The 24,824-nt window shown below is 38.0% G+C and overlaps 1 protein-coding gene and 1 long non-coding RNA gene across 11 annotated transcripts in view; one reads left to right on the forward strand and one right to left on the reverse strand.

Moving 5' to 3' along the window:
• Positions 1 to 24,824, reverse strand: part of LOC140329296 (uncharacterized) — a 163,530-nt gene that overhangs the window by 105,829 nt on the left and 32,877 nt on the right. For all 3 annotated transcript variants that reach the window (XR_011920468.1, XR_011920467.1, XR_011920466.1), the window contains exons 4-5: positions 15,230 to 15,420; positions 798 to 857 (exon numbers count right to left, since the gene is read on the reverse strand). This is a non-coding gene — a long non-coding RNA (uncharacterized lncRNA). The remainder of the gene's footprint in view (positions 1 to 797; positions 858 to 15,229; positions 15,421 to 24,824) is intronic.
• The window catches only part of LOC140329295 (sodium/calcium exchanger 1), a 254,077-nt gene that overhangs the window by 37,979 nt on the left and 191,274 nt on the right, over positions 1 to 24,824 (forward strand). The window contains exon 1 of one of the 8 annotated variants that reach the window (XM_072409478.1): positions 11,802 to 11,959. The exons of 6 other annotated variants lie outside the window; for them this stretch is intronic. The gene's annotated coding sequence lies outside the window, so the exon portion shown is untranslated. Of the gene's footprint in view, positions 1 to 11,801; positions 11,960 to 13,754; positions 13,776 to 24,824 lie in introns of those variants that run through there. One more of the 8 variants, XM_072409479.1, reaches the window with a different exon arrangement.

Consider the following 24,824-nt stretch of genomic DNA (forward strand, 5'->3'; position numbering starts at 1 on the left):
TGTCCCAGTAGTATGTACCTAATAAAAATCCTAATATGCCTAACTATGTGAATGAGGTGCTTAAACATATTATACATTTTGTCATTCACTTACATTTATAAATAATGAAACCCTTAGTATATAAAGTACTTTAATCATGTTATAATAATGTAAAAAAAAATGAAAGGTGAGAGAGTTATAATGATTCCACACTGCAGCTTAAAGCACTCTTTTGTTTTTTTCCTTCAAGTACTTTCACTGCACTGTAATCCTAGATCATTTCAAACTGTGGATTATAAAATTATATTGCTTAAGAAACTTTTCAAACTTTTCCATTTGTAAGTGCACAGAATCAGTCAGTCGGCCGTAATTCTTTCCCAGAGCTCATATAAAAAAGGTCATTGGCTTGATAGAAAGGAATAAAGAACGAGTAACAAAGTAGAGCAGAGTGAAAAGTGAAGCTGGACAGAACTAGAAAGATCTGAAAAACTAAATGAGCTGTGCTCCTGCACTATATTATTTAACTGTAACTAGCTTGTTTAAGACTATAATATTGCTAGATGGTGTTAAATCTAAGCTAGGTGTTTGTGTGAAGTTGTTGGAAACTAGAGAATGCAAAGATATGTTTTCTAAAGGTTCTTTGTTCTTGAAATGGGTTACCACCCAGCTATTGAATTAAGTGGTAACCTCCCAATATTTTGTAAAGAGCCCAATTTCCTCCCCGACATAGAAAAATGTCGCCCAGTGCAGGAATCACGCCATATGTGCATGGGTTATGTGACCTTGACATTGAAATTACAGAAGAGGCCAAATCTCACCTCCCTGTTGTTGTTTAGGCACTCACAGAAGCTTCAATCCATCATTTTAAAGCAAGCAAACTGCAATTAGAAGAATAAAAGATTAGTAGATGGAAACTCTAACTGAATGATATTTACTTTACTAAATAACAGCATATCACAAACAGTTATTATTTGTAAAATCAAATACTTTTTATATTCTTTACTGCAACTCAATGCAGCTGATCTCCTGCAGACACTTCAGCTACATACACACGTCAAATTTTTCTCGTCCGATAATCAGCTCAGGGCAGATATCGGGCAAGAATCTGGCATGTGTACAGCCTTCGTCGTTCATCATCCCTGGATCCGTCCTAGCGGATCCAGGGACGATGAACGACGAGCGATCCTAATGCAAGGGAAGGGGGAGAGCGCACAGCGGGGGGCCACTACCTTGCTCTGCCCCTTCCCTCTCCATAGAGCAGAACGGTGCTGTATGTACAACACTCGTTCATGCATCGTGCAGTTCTTATCGTTGGAAAGGATCATAAAAGATTGCACATGTGTATGCAGCTTTTAGGTCTTATTTAATAAAGCTCTCTAAGGCTGGAGAGGATACACTTTCATCAGTGAAGCTGGGTGATCCAGCAATCCTGGAATAGATTTCTTCATTAGCTAGTAAATGTTTTGAAACCTGGACCAGATCCATTCCAGGTTTGCTGGATCACCCAGCCTCACTGATAAAAATGTATCCTCCCCAGCCTTGGAAAGCTTTAATAATTCCGGCCTTACCTGTCCATATTCACTCCACTGATGGTTGCATGGTATTTCTCAGGAAAAGCATCCTGATAGTGACAACATTGGGCCATGCCTGTGTGATATATGTTACAACCACTTTTTGTAGTTTCCATCTTAGGCCGGTTTAACAAAGTTGTGGCACAACTATGAGCTCTATTTATAAAACAGGGAATCTGACATTCCCCCAAACTTGATGCCCTAGTGGGAATCAATTACTGCAATTGAAACCTCTAAGATTCTCATGAAGAAATGTTTGAGGGAATCTCAGACATCTTGTTTTATAAATAGAGTTTTAAGACGGTTTTCAATCACTAACATTATGCGGTTGAAGACAAACCTTCATGCCAGGATCCTTAGGTATCATTTTAATGAAAGCTACGCATAAAAAATGCAGCAAATGGCATATAAAATAATATTAACACGTGAAAGCTTTTGTGCGATTTTAGTGTTGGGGATTAAATATATAAATACATTAATATATAATACATTTTACAGTGCAGAGGCTATATTAAATCCTGGAGTTATGGAAAATAAATTGAGCATATGCATGTAGTAGACAGTGCTAAGAAATTCCCTGTAATATTTTTTTTAAAATATATTCTGACAGAAGGCCAAACAGAAACAGCAGAATTAAAAACAGTCTAATGGTGTAATGACAGAACAATTTAAAGCATCCAAACTGGCTCATTGAAATCCCAAAGACTTTTGTTTAAAGATCTCCAGACAGAGGAAACGGTTACAGTTTATATTTTATACTGCAAAAAACAATTTGTCCTTTGTTTAGAATTTGTATTATTGTTAATTATTGAGAGAAGCAATATGAAGCAATATGAAATATGGATCATAGTAGCAGAAATATGGATTATTGTTTTTAAAAAAGTAGTCATTCGATTCGGTATATTTACTTTCTGTTTCTTCCATTTTTAGGATTAAAAGTGAAATATTTTATGTTTCTTTTATAAACAGTACTGCTTAAAAAATCACATACATACTTACATAAACATTTACTGGCCACTTTATTAGGTACATCTTTCTAGTCTCATGTTGGACCCCTTTTTGTCTTCACAACTGCCAAATTAAATGAAGTATATAATCAATAGAGTGCTGGAAAAATTCCTCATGATTTGTGGTCCATAGTGACATAACATCACCCAGCTGGTTCAGATTTTTTGGTGCACATCTATGATTCAAATCTCCTGTTCTTCCACATGTTGCAGTGAGATCTGGTGACTGCAGAGGCCATATAATGCAGTGGTCTCGTTATCATGTTCAAGAAACCAGTTTCAGATTTTAGCTTTGTGATATGCTGCATTAATCTGCTGGAGGTTGTCATTGAAAGATTTTTACACTGTGAACATTAAGGGATGGCCAGCAACAATATTAAGATTAAACCAGGGTCATTTGGTTTTATGGGGCCCAGAGTGTGCCAAGAAAGTATCCCCCATGCAATTATAGCACCAACAACAGCCTGAACCTTTGACGCAAGGCAGGATGGATCCATGCTTTCATGAAATTGAGACCAAATTCTGACCCTACTACGTAAATGTTGCAGAAGAATTTGAGACTTATTGGAGCAGGCAACGTTTTTCCAATCTTTACTGGTCCAGTTTTGGTGAGTTTATTTGTAGAGTTGTATCCTTGTGTCTGTTCCTAGCTGACAGGAGTGACACTTGGTGTGGTGTCCTTCTGCTGTAGATTCAATAATGAGTGGTTATTTGAGTTACTGTTGCTGTTCTATTAACTCAAACCAGTCTGGCCCATCTCCACTAACCTTGGACATCAACAAGGCATTTCTGCCCAGAAAACGACCACTTACTGAATATTTTCCTTGATGCAAACTATTATCTATAAACCCTAGAGATGGCTGTGTGTGAAAATCTCTGAATTACTAAGACTACCAACATCCACGCCACGTTCAAACCTAAATTACATTTCTTCCCCAATCTGATGCTGAGTTTGAACTTCAGAAGCCCATCTTGACCATATCTACATGCCCTAATGCCACGTGATTGGCTGATTGAATATTTGCGTTAACAAGTTAATAAAAAGATGTACCTAATACAGTGTCAGGTGACTTTACGTCATTACACGTCCAACATAACCCAGGACAGTTCATTGGACAAAATCTGATGTTTACTTTGCTTGTCCTTTAACATGGGATAGTCTTTTCTAGTACCATGAGTTTTATATTCAGGAAAGTAGCATAAACCTTTCACAGTCAAGCCATCAATCATTCAAAAGTTTAATGTTTTAGTTATAGGCAGTTATAAACATGGGTATATACTTATACATATCTTAATAAAGGGAGAGAATATAAGAAAGTAATAATGGAAAAACATCTTTGAAATCTTCTAAACAATACTGAAAAAATAGTCCTAAAGTACATCTCCATGGCTTAGAATGGACCTCTCCATGCGTGTTGTGTAAATTTAGACCTTGTCCAAGGTTTGTGGATTTTCAGTACACAGTTAGAGTTGCCCATAATATACGGGGGACTTTGTATGAAGCTAGGGGCAGAAATTACATTTGCTTAGCAAAGCATTTGAAGGAGTAAAAATCTTACGGTGGATGACAAGAAGGAATCTCTGTTTGTAGGATGCATCAAACCGACGACCTTCACAAAATGACTGAAAGACTTGCTGAAATATTGGTCAAAGATTTCCAGCTAATTATTGATTTTAGTGTGCAGCATCTCCTTATTGATTTGTACTGTACAGACACACACACTACCAGGCATTCTTTTTTTCTGGCCAGGAAAACCACTGATTTATTATTACTTTTAGCTTATTATTTTGGGTTTTAATGTAGACCCTTCCTTTATGGTTCAAACCATAAAAACCTGTGGTTTTGTGATAAATTCATTGTGAATGGACATAAAAAAAGCACACAAAGATGCTGAAAGTTATTTGTTACTCATTTGATCAGTTCAACTTATCTTAGCACCCTAAACCTGGCCATAGATCTCAGACTTGTTTTTAGGAGCCGGTGAGCTGTGTCTTTAGATTAGCTCATCGCTTTGCACTTTCTCTGGAGATAAACAATTTTCTAAAGCAGGCATAACAATATCCATCTATCTCTATAGATCAATGGAGCTGTCATTCAAATACATTAGGGGCATGGGAACCGACATTGGCCTGCACATGGACTTTTGAGTTTTTTACATGAATTGTTAATTGAGACTGCCTACCCCTAATATGTCTAAATTAGTGTTATATGGATCAGTGCCAGAGGATGTGCAAAACAAAAACTACAGAGCTGTGTAAAGGTATTGTAAAGCCTAACAAAAAACTTTTTTTTCTGATTCAGACCCAGTGACGTAATCACTAAACTTCTGTAATGCAGATCATAGACTGATGGAGAGGATGACCAAGTGCTATACATAGCTTGAGAATAGGAAGTTGTGTCAACATGCACATGTGATGCTGAGTCTTCATGATGGAACGAACTGAAATCCAATGAATGGATGGGCCAGGAACAGTTTATCTAGGGTGGGAAGGTTTGGGTCAGTATTCTCTAAACTGTCTAACATAGAGGGACCCTTGAAACATCTTTTAGGTCTTTAGGGACTCATACTATAATTACTATAGTTTCAATTCACAGTACATTAGTGTGATGGTTAGTGGGAAGAATGTCATCCTCACAATAAGCCAAAAAGATAATTGGTGTCAACTGAGAGCCACAAATTATTCGTTGCTCAAAGAATCCCTGGCAACCTCTGATGGAAGTGTGGTTGAGAAACACTGGGCTAGGTGATTCTATCATACCTGTCCAGTTCACAATATGAATAGCAGAACACTTTTTCTGTATGTTATGGAAGTGAACAAGGATGAAAGAGGTTACAAGAGGAACTGCAGCTAAAGCAGGTATTCAAAGCACCAAAAGTCTTGAATACGCGCAATGACAAGGGAGCAACGAAGTGGCTGCATTTAAAGACACAGGCTGCTAATTAGGTAAGTATAGATGCTCTTTTTTATGGGCTTGCCTTTTTTTCAAATGACCCTCTGGTGACATGTTTCCCTGTTTTAATAAAGCCTCTGGTTTATTTGGGCGGAATCAGTAGAATAGTTTATATTGACAAAGCCAATGTTTTAATTGTCTGAGAAACATCTAGGGTCTATAGATAGAAGACACTCCCCGGTGCCCAGTCAAACATGCGTACATAAGCCTGTTATATTCAATCCTGACCTATGGTAAATCTCCAGTTCAGGCATCCAGTGGTATATATATATATATATATATATATATATATATATATATATATATATATATATATATATATATATATATATATATATAGTGCTGTAGACAAGATCCAATCTATATAACGTGGTTTAAATATCCACAGTCTGATATTTTTCTCACATCAATTGCCATTTATTTCTTTAAATGTTTGTTTTACTTGGAGAGCACTCCAGTGTTACCTTGTTGCTGGTTGCAGAATGCTAATAATGAAATGCACGTAAATCATGCATGAAATACATGTTTGATCTTTAAAGCCTTTTTACAGAATTGATGATTATAAACTATATTGTTATTTTATGTCACCATCACTCAGAACAATGGTACATTATGTATGAAATTATTATGTACACTAGACAGTCTGTAGAAATTTCTATATATTATATTATTTTTGCTATTGCTAGAAATATTAGTACAACTGCTCCTTGTATACAAAATGTAAAACCGAAACAGTAGCCTGTAGTAAATAACCACGTTCCCACAGATCAAGGTAAAGTGAACTCTTTACTCTAAAATTTACGTTGTTATCATTATGTACTGCCCTTCAAATGAATGACTGTTTTTGGTTTTTATAGCTTCCAATATGTTTAGGGAGTTTTTTTCAGCCCCTATCTGATCTAAGCAGCAGGGGACATCTCACTGGATGGCTTTAAAGCTCTCATTTGGCCTATCTAATATTCAGGTTATTAAAATGTGCTCTATTGGCCATTTTACATGCATGAACTATTCATCATAGAAGATTTATGTTTTATTGAATTTTAGGGGCCAGTAACTAGAAAAGGTACTAGTGTAATGTAATATACGGTACATTATGTGTTTTGAGTGTTGTATTGCATTACAGAGTGAGATGCATTAGACAACAATATGCCCTTTGCTTCGATTATATCGGCAAAACACTTGGCCAATTTAAGTTGATATAAAAAAATAATACAAGTTAGGGTTACTATAAATAAAAAATCTGGGGTCAAGAATATATATTCTAAATTATCTGTACATCTTGACATTCCCTGTTGTGAATTTATCCTCCTTGGCTTCCTAGCCTTTCTTTTGGTCTTTACATTTAATGGACAGGGCAAGATTTGCTTAATTATCATTTTTTTACATGTTTAAAACAACTTCATTTTAATATGCAATTTTTAATGAATATGATTTTTGCTTAAATATGTTTGTCTTGTATTTTAAGTTTGAGTTGACTAAAATGCAACAGGTTTATTTAACAATCTTCCAGGGTCAATGGATTATTTTTTAGACTAAGTATTGTCTGTGCCTTCTTTTGTTCAGATAAAGGGTTTGCAATGAACTAAGTAACCTGATAGATGGCGGCACAACCACCTGTAGGAGGAAATGACTCTCCATAGCAATGGATGGGGCTGCAGTGTGTGCAACATGAAGAATTGGTGGGGAAGCTTCCTAAAACAAGGCAGGGGGGAATCAGGCACAATTGCACAATTAGCACAATGTTTGCACAATTAGGCTGATTGAGGATAAGAGAATTAATTTCTCCAGATGGGCTGTACATGGGAGGGGGGTATTATGCATTAAACTTGCACAAAGCATAGTATCAGTCCAGCCCACATAGTATTAGCAGATGGATAATAAATACTGTAATATGGGGTGTACTGGACCCTGTAATGTCAGACCACCAAATTAGAGGAATTTCTATGAAAGACACTACTATGATATAAAGAATGCCTGATTAAGGAAGAATCTATATTACTTGTGTCTTGGATATTGAATTACATTACAGCTTTTCCAAAGAGGTACACAGAATATTTTACATGCAAAACTACACCCCATTCTAGCCTGACGTTCTTGGTTATCCTTAGTTTTGTCATGTGACTTTGATACTTTTGCTAAAGAGAAGCTTTGCCTATACAGTAAGATAAAAAAAATTACTATTCCATTCCTGCAGCGGCAGTGCCAGTCATTGCATCATTACCTGAACGTGGAAATGAAAGGTGAAAGATTCAGGAACAGATAGTGGAAATCACCTGCCCAATCTGGAAGCATTTACATGTCTACATTGACATGTCTGTGTTACATCAAAGCAGCTGATTAAATTCTATTTTACATAAAATAATCTATAGGACTATACTGAGGGTGAAGCACATCATTCAATGACAAGCAAACAGAGATATTAATGACTACCGTATGGCTACTCCAAATCCTGGAAAGATACAAGATTCCAGTGTGTTTTTTCAATAGATGGAAAAATGGTTTCCCTGGAGCCAAATCCTCTTTAGACATAGTGAGCTGTATTTCTACAACTCGCTGCATGTACTATAGTCATATCAGTTTACTTTTACAGAAACCCTATACAGAAGGATAAATGTATTGTATGTATGTTAATGGTTCATTGAAAATTCAGCTGATGTCAGCATGAAGGAATTTTGTGGGATATTTTTGCTCAAGGATAGACATCTTCTGTTTTGACAATGTAATCCATATAGTCATGTAGTGACAATCCTACAGGCAACCATGTGGAAGTCAGAAAGTATTTGGTGAGAAATCAGTTTCACCCATCATCAGAATCATGGGAGGGTAAAGATGAAAATGTCAGCTAGTTCTCCTTTAAAGAATAGGGTTACCATTACAAATATTGCAGCATGAGATCAAGCCACCTATTTTTTTTACAACTCAGAAAGCATCCATGAATTATTGGAACTTGAGTACCTGGGTCTGCTTTCTTGCTGTGGTTATTATCAGGGGTCCATCTAGTTGTATTTATTTTACCAAGGAAGGGACAGGTGGAACTGAAATTCAGTTGCTTTTCCTCCACTGAGAGAAGAATAGGGACAACATATGCACATGCATTGGCCTTTGGTGCGGTTTGTCACCAAGAACAGTTTGTTATGCGCCTAAGTTCCTCCCTTTGCTTTTTGAGCAACATCTTCAAGGGTTCAGTTCCTCCATAGGAACCCCCTTGATTAATGGTTTAAATCCCTATTTATTGTACAGCGCTGTGTAATATGTTGGCGCTATATAAATCCAGTTTAATAATAATAAATGTGACCTGAATAATGAAGGATTATTCAGAAAGTGTCATCTGCAATGCATAGTAACTCACAGCGATCTGTCTGAAATAATCTTTTATCTGCTGTGACTACAGTAATCTGGAATCCGATTAACTGATATGTGTTGCAGTATTTGCACATCATTATTGCTCTCTGCTCTTTAACGTAAAAGCCTGAGTGTGAAAACTGTTCATTAAAATGTCAGCCTAATATTTTTCATGCATTGCATCAGAAAGAAAAAAGCATTGTAACAATGCAAGTCCAATAACCATAGAAACGTACAAATGATCATTGAAATGAAAGCTGCCATTAGACTGTTGATGTATTCAGACGGATCTATCCTTTAAGAGACTACTGTGTAAGTATCATAAAGCATATGCAGTCATTGGAGTCTTAGGGCTTTTTTGCACATGCAGATATGCTGCCAATTTTGCCCTTGAATGAATAAGCGTAAGCACTGTTGAGGCATCTGCAATCTTTGCTGCCAAAATCTGCTGCTAGCCTGATATTTGAGTTGGTTCCTCAGCCCAAGGCCCCATTTGCATGGTACATGTGGCACAAGACATTAGGATGCAATGCATTACAGATTTGCCTTCAAGCTGTGCTGTGTGGTGCAGAGCCACATAAACCTAAACCCAGTTCTAAAGACTAGGAGACAAACCATGGATAACATGGGCAGGGTGAGGGAATATTATAATGTCTGGCCTATCACTACAAACATTAGTATTTGCACTCACAGCATTCTTCTGGCTTCTTCACCAGTTGTTTAAAGTTCTAATCAGTCACTTTTTGAAGTCTATGGGTTTTATTACTAGCTTGTGTGGAACGGGAGAGAGGGATAGTGTGCAGGCCACTCAGAAAAACAGCAATCTCACAGTTTGGAGGAGTAAGTAGCTCTTTCTAAATGCCCTAACACTCTCATGGGGTAAGTAAATTCCGACACCCAAAAATCCTCATCAGGAATTGCAAGCACATACAGATACCAGACTGCTTCCTGGGGTAACACAACTTTGACATCCCAAGTCCAGTATCATATACTTCTGTTGGGGTGGCCTAACTCCTGGATGGAACAGTTCCAGGCAGGTCAGAATCATAAGAGTAGTTCCGTATTCCATTTCTGGGAATCAGAAGCCAAGGTTAAATTAAAATCATTTACCTGAATTTTTTTTCTACAATTTTTTTTAATATTTCCTGTCCACCTATCTATACCAGGAACACATCATCAATTTACCTGTGCCATAAAAGTATATGGCACTGGTACTGTATATTGACAGGGATTCGTCTGTGTAAAGTTTCCGCTCCCAATCACCTAAATAAACTTTGGCATAGGATGGTGCACAATGAGTGCCCATTGCCACTCATTATCTTTGTATGTACAAGTTCCTATTCATTGGAAAGATATTGTGAGTTAAAATCAATTCCAACAGTATAAGAATAAAAGCATTTGGGACCAACAGCATATGGACAATTAACGAACCTCATTGGTAAGGGATTGATGAGTACATAGCTTCTTTATGTAGAACTACTAATGTAGAATTAGGGGGATAGTAATATATTTTAAAGCTTTAAGAAGGTGAATAGTAATCTTCAGATAGGATAGTAAGCTTATTACAAATGGGTGTAAATACAAGTCCACTAATGCGCTTATTGGTGCCGTTAAAAAACTGATGCCAAACACTATAGGTCTACCTGCAGGATGAGTAATGTTTTTAAGAACCTTAAGCTACGTACACACGTCCAATGGTTCTCGCCTGATAATCGGATCAGGGCCAATATCGGGTGAGAATCTGGCGTGTGTATAGCGCCCGTCATCCATCGTCCGAATGACCGCCCTGGCAGATTCACGGATGATGGACAAACGATCGTAATGCATGGGAAGGGGGAGAGAGCACAGCGGGGTGCCGCTCTATCGTTCTCCCCCTCCCCTCCCCATAGAGCAGAACAGTGCTGTATGTACACCACTCATTCATGCATCTTTCAGTCTTTTGTTGCTGGAAAGGATTGTAAAAGATCCTTTCCAACGACAATAACTGCACGTGTGTATGCAGCTTTAGGAAGTGAATGCAATCACCAGATTGTCCACTAGTTGGAAATGTATTAATCCACTATCAATTATAAATCTAATTGGAAATGTATTAAGCCACTATCAATTATAAATCTAATTGGAAATGTATTAAGCCACTATCAATTATAAATCTTTTACGGCCTCATATTTATCAAGTGATGATGTTGGGACAAAAGAAATTTCAAAAGATTTTTAATTTCCAACTCACCTCTGATTGTGGGAGTTTGGTTGGATATTGATCGAGATTTATTGTTTTCAAGATTTGTGGAGGACGAGGGGAAGGGTTTGGTAAAAAACTACTTGAAGTGAGTTTGGGAAACATGCAGGGTGCACCCCTCCTAGGGTGACCCAGGCATAAGAAGTACAATTTTTTTTACACAATATTGATTATGTAATCAAGATTACATAATATTGATTGATGCAATCTTATAGATTTTGAGATATATATATATATATATATATTGTGATCGGTACTTATTTTGTGTACCTGGGGGATTCACTTTGTGAATATATAAATACAAGTTCATAATAATATTCGTGGTCCTGGAATAAGTTGGGCAGCCTGAGATGTTGGTTGGGGGAAGCTGGAGTGCTGGTGTGAGTGTGATCAATGGCTGGGAGTGTCTGGATGTTGATAAGAGGGCTGGCTCTCAGCCATGATGTACTGCAAAGCCTGAGCTCCCTCACTCACAATCCAGAGGAAATCGGAAAATATTCCAGAGCAGACAGCTGGGGGAGAGCAGATCCTATAGGAGGAGAACAAACATTTCTATCAGGATCTATGACTAAAGAAGAGGGAAGTTACAGAGCACTGAGAACAAACCCTGGAGAATCTGCACTTGTATCCCTCCTGTGATCTGTGTGCAGTGTGCAGTGTGCAGTGTGCACAGTGTGTAGTGTGCAGTGTGTAGTGTGCAGTGTGTGTATGGTAGCTTGCTGCCTCTCTCTGCTGCTGCCTGCTCCCAGTACATGGCATTCACTGCAAGGATTTGCTCTTTTCCTGGTATGCTCAAGACATCTTCTTCCTGATCTGGACCTATTTAAAGGTGGATGCCATAGGACTGTCATCGGTGTCCCCTCCACCCCAGGTATGTCCTGCCATGGCATATTTTTGTGTAGTGTGTGATGCTGTATAGAGACCCCCTGTCCGCCCATTCATAGATCCTCCAGCATGGGGCGATTATGACGAGTCTGCAGAATAAAGCACTTAATACGATTACTGCAATAATAAAAGAAAGAGAAGGCTGCCTGCAGCTGGGTGCCCTTCATTGTCTGCTGGCCGATGTCACCTTCCCGGTGTGTATTGGGAGGCGAGCATGCATAGACAGTAGCGCAGCATGACATGTGGATCCCAGACATCATTGGGGTGCTGTGTGATGGCCCATCATGCTGCAATGTGTGCTTTGTTCTGGGATCACTGCATCTGAAAAGTTTACATTGTAGCCATTTGCTGCTAGTTTATTCTTCACTTGGATTTCCCATTTTTCTGGAGTATTAATAATCGCTGTGACAAAGGACGGCGTTCAATCATCGCTAGAAATTATTTGGGAAATACTAGTCGTAATACGTTGTTCATGGTACGTTATTATTTTATGGGAATTTTAGTGCCATGGCGTTTGGTTAGCATTCGCTTGCCATTTTACGGGGAATACTAGTGCTACGTCGCTCGATTTTTAGTAAAATCTGGTGTCACAGCGTTTGTTTGGCGTTCATTTGTTGCTGGCGAAATACTAGTGCTTTGTGATTCATTTTACACTATCATATTCAGGGAAACCTAGTGCCACGGCGTAGGTTTATCGCTGACGATTTTATGGGAAATATTGGTGCTACTTCATTCATCTTACGTTCACCTTACGCCATGGCGTTCATTTGGCATTTGTTTGTCGCTGGCGATTTTACGGGAAATACTAGTGCTATGTAATTTATTTTACGCTAATATATTTAGGGAACTCTAGTGCCATGGCGTTTGTTTGTCGCTGGTGATTTTACAGGAAATACTGGTGCTTCTCCGTTCATCTTACGCTACAGCGTTCATTTGGCGTTTATTTGTTGCTGGCGCTACATTGCCCATTTGACGTTCCCTTGTCGCTAGAGCTGCATCATTCAATTGCGCCATTTGCGCTGTGTAGCTAAGCCATGAAGGTGAATACGGGGCAGGCATAAAGTCACCACCATTCTCAAAAATGAGAGATTTTGTGTTAATTATAATTTGAACTTTTTATTTTTTTTATCTAACTTTAAATAGGGCCCACATGCAAGACCAAACTGCCAAAGTGAACCCCAAGTAAATATATTTGTTTACTTTTTTTTATTGGATCTACCTGTCTGCTGGAGGGGCTTCCAGTACTCGTCTGACTCATGTCTAGTAAAAATGGACCCCCAAGTCCCAGAGGGCCCTCGTGCAGCTGTGCAGTCTGTATAGAAATGGCACGCCGGTTGCCCGCAGTGCGTTGCCTGTCCCCACCCCCGGCACTGGAAGGGGTAGCAGTCCCTCCTCCGATAGGTAGTGAGTGGGATAGATTTGTAGTGAGTTATTATTCCTGTGGTGCCTCAGTAGGAGGAGGTGAGGAGTGTGTGGTCCCTGGAGGATGTGCGGATAATGTGTATGTCTGCTGTTGCTGTAGGTGGCTCCTTCTGGAGAGATGTGTCCCTGATTCCTCTCTCTCTCTTACAGATAACTTGGTTATTCATATCCATCCTGCCTGACAGGTCTTTTCACATACCATACTGCATGAGGCAGGCTCAGCATGCAGGAGGATTAGCCCAGTGTGCAGGGAGTGATACTATAAAGGACACTGGAGCTTCAGGTTAGAGCTGCCAGAGGTCTCTCCACTTAGACCTTCCTCGACCTGCGACGGGGACTGCTGCGGTGGTGCTGATCAATGACTTAGACTAGGAATTGAGGTAATGAGCTCATTGCGGATCCCCAGCCATGGAAAGGTTCTGTAGTCTCTATTGTTGTCTCTAATACCCTTTATCTCACCTCCTTAGGACTGTTCTTTAACCTGTTGGCTGCCACTGACATCTGCAGTGCATGGTTTGTGTTGGGGCTATGGGAGGTGGAATCCATTTTTAACAGTCCGGACTTACTTTTACTATATGTCATTTTTGTGTATCATTATGTATGTATGTATGTATGTGTGTGTGCATGTATGTGTGTGTATAGGCAATGTCTGGCTGCAAAGGCTTCACAGCCGTCATTGTGACATTGTGTCATTATCTGATTTACAAACACTTTGGACCGATCTCTCTAACAAGCGTGGAATTCATTCATTTCTGCATGTCAAACAACAGATTTCTCACTATACTGGCACAGCTGTTGCTTACCGCCACGGTTCCCATCTACTAGCTAGTTCTTCATCCTAATGTATTGCTCTGAAAAATAATTCAACTATATATATATATATATATTCACTTTTATATTGTGTGGAAGTATAATTGTCGCAGACCCCAGTAGTAGGTAGCAGATGCATGACTCCAGCCTTGGTACCAAACCATGCCTGCATGTCATTTGTTTCTTAGTTGTACAATTATCAGTCTGTACGATATATAGCAATCTATAACCTAATTCAGTCCCCACCTGGTTCATAGCAAGATGATCTTTTTAGTGCAGAATTGCACAAGTGACATGGCTCAGCACACGTGGAGTACGCAGGACCTAGCCCTTCTACACTGCAGATGTCCTTAATAGGGATAATTACATGGGTTATTGGAATACAGAAACCGTCAGCGCTGATTTTAGACATTAATGCCATTCTTTAGATGTGTGGTTTTATTTTTAAATTCCACATAGGCAGTCATTTAGAAGACTGTATATTTCTGCCCAGGATAAATCAGGGAAAATTACCATGATCTAAGTGACTTGTGCAAAGAATGGCTCTTTTTTTGGTGGGCAGCTGCTGAACTACATCTCCCATCATGCTTAGTTGAGATATGCCTAGACTGTTAAAGGATGCATGTGTATTCTGTTAGGAGAAATTTCTGTAACGGTATGCATTTTTTATGCACCATGATATGCATTATATCACTGTGAGATATTGTGGATCTCAGCTATACAGCTAAACTGCATTGCTGCACATTTATATAGCAATACACACAAGCCCTTTTTTCTGTGTGGTATTGATCGTCCTATATAAAATATGTATGTTTAGTAGAAGCTGTACAAATGGCGTGCGGTAAGGTGAAATAGAATTTGAACCTGGCTGCAAGTGGGGGTAGCAGATCAGTGCTGAATAATGAACAGGATATTAACTGCAAAGGTGCTTAAGGAATTTCATCATCTATATGATGTACTGTATCCATCTATCTCTCTTCATACTATGCATGACAACATTTTTTTTCACATTTTTAAAACTCACATGTGATATAATCCAAAAGGCTATTGGGTGTCCCCGGGTGTTAGATCAGATCCACGTAAAGCTGACTGTTGTATTTGCTGGAGGATAGTGAAATAGGAAATGACCTTGTCTCCTCTGCTTTGGAAGAAGAAATTGAAAGAGGGTTTGGCATATGCTAGGCAGAGAGGTCTGATCCCACAATATTGTTTCTGCTGAAAGAAGAAGTGAAATCTGTGTAAATGCTAAATTCCATACATTTGATTTTATCTTGTGGCTCAACATGGTGGCTGTGTTGAAAACAGGAACCTGTCATATTAGCGTATGTTGCAACATCTTATCAACACAAACAGCTTTTATATTTCATTGAAAATCAGCTTTTAAAAATATTATGTTTACATCTAAAATTCACAATCTGTACATTTTAAAAATTTAGAAAAATATAGTTTCTCTCTTGTTCTTTATGTTGCTCCGTGCCTCGGACTTCCAGACATTTGTGCAACGATTTGCATATTTCTAGAAGTGGCCATTCCTCGTCTCCAGCATACTTTTGCTGAGTGGGTCTGAATCAGAAATACAGATCTTCCCTTTTGGTGTAGAGAGAAAATTTCCTGTTCAAGTAGGCTAGTAAAATGTGATGAGAGGACAGGATTAGATATACATGGCCTGATTTACTAAGATGAAATATGCATATGTGCGGCCTTATTAGAAGATTTGGAAAAATAGAGCTTTTCACCTTAACATAAAGACAGGTGCTCTTCACTTCATTGAATTCATGTTGGCCAGCCAAGATTTTATTTGGTGGCACGTGACTGATTCAACCAATAGTTTCCTATATCTCTTGGAAGTTCAAGCAACAAGAACCTCCTGACTCTATTCCCACCCATTATTTATTTTTGGGTGTTCCCAACCACCTTTGGGTGTTCCCATTCCACCTGTGGCATTTTCCAGCATATAAAATAAACCTCCTGTAGGTAAGGACCCCTCTTGTTCTTGCTGTGGCAGGTGTACAAATCTGGGAGCTTGAGCACAGAGATCTCATCATTGGAGTACTTCAGAGATGTAAGACATTTTTTGATTTTGTTTAGCTTTTCCAAAACATGAGTATCAGCTTTAGGTGTATTGACCATTTACTATTGCTTTTTTGTGTGATAAAAAAGTCATTTTTTATGGATCAGATGTACATGTTCTTCACACATTGGGAAAATGAGCTGCCCATTCTTCCACTGAAGAGGTACCATGTGGACATGGACATCATCTTTTTCCAGATGTTCATTGTGTACTAATCAGACTAGGTATGGTTTCTAGAGAGTTACTACTCACTGAATCTCTGAGTAACTATCTTTTAGTATCTTTTCATACTACATATCTTATAAAATATAGACAGAATCGATCAAGACTTCTCCATGATTAGGTTAGCACAGATCCTCTATTGTATGGGGTTCTATTCTCAATCGGTTGTTGTCTACTGGTTTTTATATATGATACATTTATTACTATTTTGTATATTGTGCTATGATTTTACTGCTTTTACAATTTTACTTTTATCCCCCAACAAAAATATCCATTTTAGAAATTCACTGAAAAGGTAAAATCTTAACAGAGAACTTCAGGCAAAACTTCCATTAAATGCAGTTATGCATTCATTCTAATCATGACATTTACTGTAAGTACTTGAATTTAAATTTATCTTAGTGGAAACTGACAAAGGCAGGCATGCTACATAAACATATTGCTGATAAGGACCAAGTGGTAGGAGGAGAAAGCAGAAGGTTGATCTACTTCCCCTTGGCACTGTCCAGCCACAGGATTGGGAAATGGACCAAATATTTTTTGCCTAAATATAGCAGAAAAAAGTTAGAATGCTTAGACAGATTGTATGGACATAAAAAGTATAATATCTGTAATGAGATACAATGTAAAAAATGCTAAAAAAGTTGAGTTTTTCTTAATACTAAAGCCAGTTGCATTGTAGCACATATAAAAGTACAGGGCTGAGTGCATTTCATATGTTGTGCATCTGCTAAGAATAATGTCTAATGTAGGGTGCTGCTTAATAGAAGCATGGGTTATGGAGAATATGTAGACCACTGGGTTATGGAGAATATGTAGACCAAGGGGTTATGGAGAATATGTGGACCACTGGGTTATGGAGAATATGTGGACCACTGGGTTATGGAGAATATGTAGACCCAAGGTTTTCTCCAGCGAATGCCAGGGGTTCCTTAAGCAATGAGAATTTATGACTCTCAGGTCATTTTATGTGACACCAATGATCATTTGGATATCTGTAAAGGTGACATTACAGCAATGTAAGAGGCATTCTTCCCACTGATCACATACCAATGTACTGGTTGTGGATATAGTATTTATAGCAGGGGTTCCTCATAGGTGTTTCAAGGATTTACCCATGTTAAAAAGTTTAGGAACACTGCCGTAGACTGATGTTGGTTAAAACCTGAAAGTATATGCAAGCACTGTACAGCTCACCTGTATTTATTTCAGTTAATGACACAAAGACCTTCATCTAACAACAATATTTGACATGTTTGGGTCTATTTATAAAGCAGGGAATCTGACATTAAATTGACATTTTCTGTTATAGAATCTTCCAGGTACATGGCTTTTTGGTGGCAGTGATTGACTCTCCATCAGAAATGTGTTTTGTGACATGTCAGGTTCACTGCTTTATAAATAGATCCCTAAGGCTCATGTATTTTGTACTATATAATATGTCAAAGGTTTATGCCGCAATCAAGTAATAGCAGCTATGCAGATATAGTTATTCATTAAAGTATGTCATATCATGGCCATCTCAGTAAATCTGTGTTTAGTTAAACATGTATTAAAACATCAACTATGCTAGAAAATATGGAAAGAGGTAATGTGGGTTTAATAAACAGCTTTTAATTAGTCATTTCCTGAGCTTGCAGAATGCTCCATTAAAGTTCAATACTTTGGCAGGGTGTTTAAGAAAGAAGAACTGTGATAATATTAGTGAAGCCATTGGGTGCTGTACATAGCTTTCTGAACATAAAAGTATGATACAGCCTTCATGTAACACTGAGCTTCTATAAAAGGTTGATCAGCCTACAAATCAGCATTATACTTTGATACTGAGATTTGTTAACAAGGGCAGATTAAATACCTGGATAGTGGTTTGGTCGCTTTTCTATTGTGACACATAGGGCGATACCTGTTACTGTATATTTTATGGAAGAAGCATTGTATTAAATCAGAATCAATACGTGATCATGGAAAATTGAGCAGCATGTCCGGATGTAGCAGAAACAACAGCATTGCTTTTCACATGTCCATCTCACATCCAGACAGTGCTGAGTGTCCTCAGTAATAGGCCATTCATTAACCACTTAATACATTTGCTGAAAAGTGATCACTTCTCTCACTCATGGGAGCATATGCCAGGAATCTGAAAGCAGTAGATACGTTAGTTGTTGGATATTGTAATATCCCTTCACCCCCATGGGAATAACAGTGCAGGGATTTGCAAACCAAGTACAAAATATTCTACTAATTATTTATCAACTAAGTGCACGATGCAGCAGTATCCTTATCTGCTTTTCAGTTACAGAGCTCCAATTTTAAATGGGCTGGTTAGCTTCAGTAAATATCCTTAAGTGGTGTGATTACTTATTTGCTAATGCATAACACTTTTGTTATTGCTTTGGTTTTACGTGTAGTGAATTTTCTATGGTACATTGGTTTATGGTGCTGAGAACCTGGCGCCAGGTAGTTCTTGGTGTGGGTGTTTTAGCACCAATACAAGTAACAACTCCATTATCTTTAAACTACCCATGACACCTAATCACCCTTACCTGATTTCTAAAACTTGAGGTGGACCTTTCACTCCTTTTGTGGTTTTGATCATTAACTGTCCCTTGTCCTTCTGCCCTTCCATATTCTCACTTCTCGCTCACTTAGAAGTATTGCACCGCTACCCACTTGAAGCCTCTTGGGATATTCATGCCATCAATCCCAGGTGGATGAAACTGTATATTGCCAAGGCATTACCAGATTTCGGACCTGCATAGATGTCAACTATTGGATGTGTGATTTCATTCTGATAATTTTATATCTCCACTTCCTTTACTTGAATGGTATATTATACAGTCCAATGGAAACTCTACAGTCTCATAAAACTGACTCCAATATTATTTTAAGGTACATTTTCCTATAATATGTGATTTGGCAACACGAATGGTGGACCCTGAAAACTTCAATGTGTCTGCCCAATAAATAATTTACAATCCAGATTGATTGTCTTTTTCATGTTTATTGTCCCGTATTTGAATTCTAAGATGTATCAAGTTCTGGCTAGTTTAGAAAAAAAAAATCATGTTGTCAGTGGAATTGTAGCAAACTTCCATTTCTTAATTGAGAGCAGCATAAAAAGTTGGATTAAAATCCTCAGGGTCCACTATCCTCAATATATGTTTTAATGACGAGGGCCGTAATTGACTATCAGCAGCGTTTAGCAAACATACCTCCTTTGTAAAATGAAGCAGAGAGACAGACCCCTTGGTTTTGAACACAAATAATTTACAATGAACAAAAAAATTGTAATTAAAATAACTCTGATTACGAAAAGCTAAAAAAAAACCTTATGATTTAAAAGGGTTCAATGTACTAAATGTTTCTATCCATCCTCTGCAGCGTCTTTGTGTAATTTGGTGAGATATACAGTCGGAGCTTGGAAAGCTTGCCAATAGAGTGTATGCAGCAGATGGGGAGGGTGACTTAACATGGGATGAATTTTAGTCTGGCACAGTTTGTAAAAGAAAGAGATACAAGAGGAAGACATATATTTTTCTTTTTACAGCCTGGAGGATGTAAGATTAGTTGCTGTGCAACAACCATAAGTATTTTTTGTGAGCGTATTCCTGACTCCTTGTGCACAAGAAAACAGACATTCTGGCTATAAATCACAGCTAGGAGACCAAACACAGGGACTCCCTTTTTATAATAACAATTTTTAAGTATAAGCAGCTCACAAAGTTGTTGGTTTACAATGTGCATGCCTTTTACTGTATTGTTTATTCCATCTTTTATAGTATCACAGCAGTCTTTTTTTATTGTGTTGGCATCTATTTGACCTTCTGTACAAAGCATTTGAAATTTTGTTGCCAGCATTAACTAATTTTTTTATCTGTGACTCTTCTAAGAAAAGTCACATAGGTATGTAAGAATTTGGCTGTTCTGGTAACATAAAGCAGAGTTTATTTTACAAATTTTCTACATAAGGTCTGCAATTGTGTATAAGCTGAAAAAACACTTTTAATTCTTAGCCCAGCAGAAACAAATACATTTACTTTCCTGCCTATTTGAAACCAGTTATCAGAGTAGCAGTGTAAAATCAGGAATCAAGCACTGATTGAGTGCAACAAAGTGGTTTATGCACCATAAGGTTAAAAAAGGAGGAAAAATGCAGTGACCTCAATACTTTGACCCCTGACGTAATCAAGTTTTTTGGCGGAACCTGACACCTAACCTTCCCACTTCTCCAAACTTAATGCAAGTATATCTAAAGCCATTGTGTTTTGGCTAGGAAATGGAAATGTGTCCCTTTGTCCCAGAGGGGATTCTCCTTTTCGGACTTGTCGCTGGCTGTAGTGTAGTATTGCAGGCTCATCCATGCTCCCAACGGCTTCCATTAAAACATTTTGAGCCTGATTTAATAAGCTCTACAAGGCTGGAAACAATACACTTTCATCAGTGAAGCTGGGTGATCCAGCAAACCTGGAATGGGTAGTCATTTTCTATTTGCTAGCAAATGTTTTAAATCCTGGACCAGATCTATTCCATGTTTGTTGGATCATTCAGCTTCACTGATGAAAGTGTATTCACTCCAGCCTTGGAGAGCTTTAATAAATCAGGCCCTTTGTACACATTGTTGTGTTGTTCTTGCAGCATGGTTACTGGAAGTGACATGTCCTGGAAGAGGAACCCATGTTGTGTAAATCAAATTATATCTATTTTACTCCAGAAAATGTCAGAATAAATATCCTTGTGGAAAGTTGGTTGGGTAAACCTTAAAGTGTGCCATTAAAGTGACCAGATGTACAGATGTTTTTTTTTTCAGATGTTATTGAAACCCATTTATCTCTATATTACCAATTCAGTTGTCTTTCTTTTTGTCTTTATGTGGATTTTAGAAAACAAAAGCAAAAGAAGAGTTATTTGATTTAAATATCCCCACTCCTGCACAGCATATCAAGTAGGTTAAAGGAAAGTATGCAGACAGAGCAAGTTATGATTCTTCTGTTTGCATAAGGGTTATGGTGTAAAGTTCAGATAAAACACATGGCTAATCTACATAATGTGCTGCTGTGATTTAAAAACCCGGCTGTGCTGAACTGGATTTACTTGTTTTGTGTTCTCATTACAACACAAAAAGTAAATAGTGGCCTGACAATAAAAGAGATACATTACGTAAGTGATTACATGCTGAATGTTTTATATCATATAAAGACTTCCACCCAATACAGAAGATTCATGAATGTACAATGTACGTATATAGCTTGTCTGTATTCGCTGTGCGTGTTTGGCTTGGTTATGGCCATATCCTTCCTCTGTGGTTGGAACGGTTGCAAACACAAAACACAATTCTGTCAAACAGTGAAATGCTCTTATTTGTACAATTCTCTGATTAGAAATGTACCCTTAGGGTCTGTAAGGACGCTAGCGTTTTAATGCCCAGGATGATCATTGCCTCAGCAAGAAATATAGCATCAGATGTCCTATGTTGTTGTGTAGTGGTCTGCAGTGCCAAATCACTAAATGACTCACCGGGGACTAATGTAGATCACTCCTAAAACTTTCCAACACAATCACTAATGATCACCTCATGGACAGTTTTTGAGCCTTCACAAGGTGTTAGATGCAGGTAATTGTTTGGTAACCTCCAGTACAACTGCTGATGAACATTTGGAGAATAAAAAATGACTGCCTACAAGTTGCCAACATTATGGAAATGTGCTGGTGATTTGTATGTTTTATTTGTAGACATTCTTTCATAATGACCCCACACGTGGCTTTCTATTACTTTTCAACCAATTCCTCTTCTAGTTCATTTGTTAGTAGGATTTCCATCTTTTCTCGGAAAATACTGGCCTTATGGTCTTTTCTGATGATATGATAATAATGACAAAAAGGCAGATTTTTACCAGCCAGGAGGCAACCCTATGTGTTGACCACTTTCAAATGACCTATAAGTCACATTTTTGTGTAAATCAATCAAAACCACCGCAGTGCCATTTGAAAGATATCTTTAATCAGTTTTTATAACAATTTTCATTATATGTATCTTAAACTGAAAAGTGTTTAACTATGCAAGTGGCTGGTTCCAATAAAAGCCAATAGATTGCTTGAGGCTGGTGCCAATAGTAATAAATCCTCAGATATAATAATAAAGGAAAACAAAATTGTTACTCCTAGAAACAAGTGAGCTCCTCATTATGTCTAGCTGCATAATGCTTTATTTATTACCTATACTTTGCTTTACTCATGCTTTTTAATAATACTTGGACAATCTTCTGAATTCCATATCAGTCTGTGTGTTTGATTGCAAACAGGTCTACTCTACTCTATTAAACGCCATGCGGCCAGCTGCTGGCTATGTTTTTTAGCCTGGCCACAATCACGTGAAAGGGAAACCACATCTCCTAGTCACTTGTTTGTGCAACTATATACATTTTTATTTTAAACTTTTCTCATAAGCTTTGCAAACCAGCCAGACATACAAAGCACACAATGACCACTTTCCTCCCATATTTAACTAAGAGGAAGGTACGTACATTTTGCTGTTTTTTTGCATATTATATGTGCATAGTAAGATTGTTACTGATATACAAAATTGATGTAAATGAAAATACCTTGGTGTAAAATAAACGTCTAGGTTTCTGTATTCCCAGGCATACAGTAAATGTCCCAGTCCTCATCACAAGTCCTCAAGCACAATTTTGTAATGGGGGGAAGAAGGGAGTGTGTTTCACTAAAGGTGTCAGATAAAGGTCTGCACCAAACGGAACGCTAAAATCTGATCCTAGTAGGACTATACGGTCATATTTAGATATACTGTAAGAACTTTTGGAGTACACTATTCTCCACACACACATTTTGATGTGGGCCTCTTAGCCTTGGAACTTACTACTCACTATACTTCTTTCTTCTCTGGGCAAACCAACTTCAAAAGTCAACATTTTGCCATATAGGAGCATACATTTTAATACATAGCCACATGATCATCCAATTAATATTTACACCTCTCTGAAATAAAGTGTCAATATGTCCCCCTAACGTCCTCTACCATGCTAAATATGATACTCAATACAAGCTACCAATAGAAGAGAATCTCCTCTGCCTTGACACTATAATATCCTGAAGAATATATAGAAACATATGTAATGATGGAAGATATACAACCAGACAGCAGGTACAAATGATACAATGTGTCTGTATCTACAGTCAAGCCGATGTGCCTGACGTCTTTTTCTTTCTTTGTAGACTTTGTCAAAATAAGGCCAATCAGGGGCGTCTATTTTTGAATAGAAACTATAGTTCAATTAGAAAATATATTAATCCTGAGTAAAAATCGGATCATACTTTTTTTAGTAATTCCAATGTAAAAAATTTGTACATTTTGGGTAAATGTTAAAGTGGAACTAAACCCTCGCATAGGCAATGCCATCTTCTCCTTTCTCCTCGTTCTGTTGATGATCTACTGCCATTATGATTGGGCAGGCTGAGATGACGTTCATTCATTCCCGGCAAGTGCAGGGGAAGCCAGGATTGCCAGGTATCCCAGCAAGCAAAGCTGCCCCTTCGCATGTGCAGCTCAGCTTTTTTGCTAGATACCTGGAGCGGTCAGTTATGAAGAGATTATAGCAGAAGGGGCATTACCTGTCCATTTCTTCAATAATGACCTGCCTGATCATGGAAACTTAATAGTGGAACTTTCATGCTATAGTACAAGTCAGTGTGATGGGCAAGCCTTTAAAATACATTAAATGTATCCAATTTCTTATGATATTTGTGTATTACTCTAAAGACTAAATAACACTTTGGCTGTTTGCCTTTTTATGGTGGATTTGGAAGTTTCCTATAGTGACAAGAGGTCACCAGGTAAAATGTCCATAATTCATGAAACTTCATTAGCTATACTTAGCAATGGGAGGAGAGGGAAGGGCCACAACAGTAATTACCAGGCATGCAATTTTATATGTTGCGTAATGAGCATGTGAATGATTGGTTTCCTAATTATAAAACTTTTTTAGGCAATATAATTTCTGCCCTTTACCACACCTTTCTTGTGTCCCTACTTTTTGGGATTAGATGCATAAGGATATATTTAAATTACCTGGTAAAAATCATTAGAACTGTTTGTGTCTTGACTTTCCTGGGACATTTGTCTGGCTGTATTCTCTGTTTAATGTGAATCAGCAGAAGTACTACAGAGTGGAAATATCACGGCGTTACCATAAGAACTAGGCTAAATTTTATTTTATTTATTACTATTGTGTATATTCTACACCAGGACATGAAGTGAGGATAATTATTCCCAGTGCTGACACTGATACGGCAGAGAGTCTAACCCTTTATC

Source organism: Pyxicephalus adspersus, chromosome 4 (genome assembly GCF_032062135.1).
Source record: "Pyxicephalus adspersus chromosome 4, UCB_Pads_2.0, whole genome shotgun sequence".
NCBI lineage: Eukaryota > Metazoa > Chordata > Amphibia > Anura > Pyxicephalidae > Pyxicephalus > Pyxicephalus adspersus.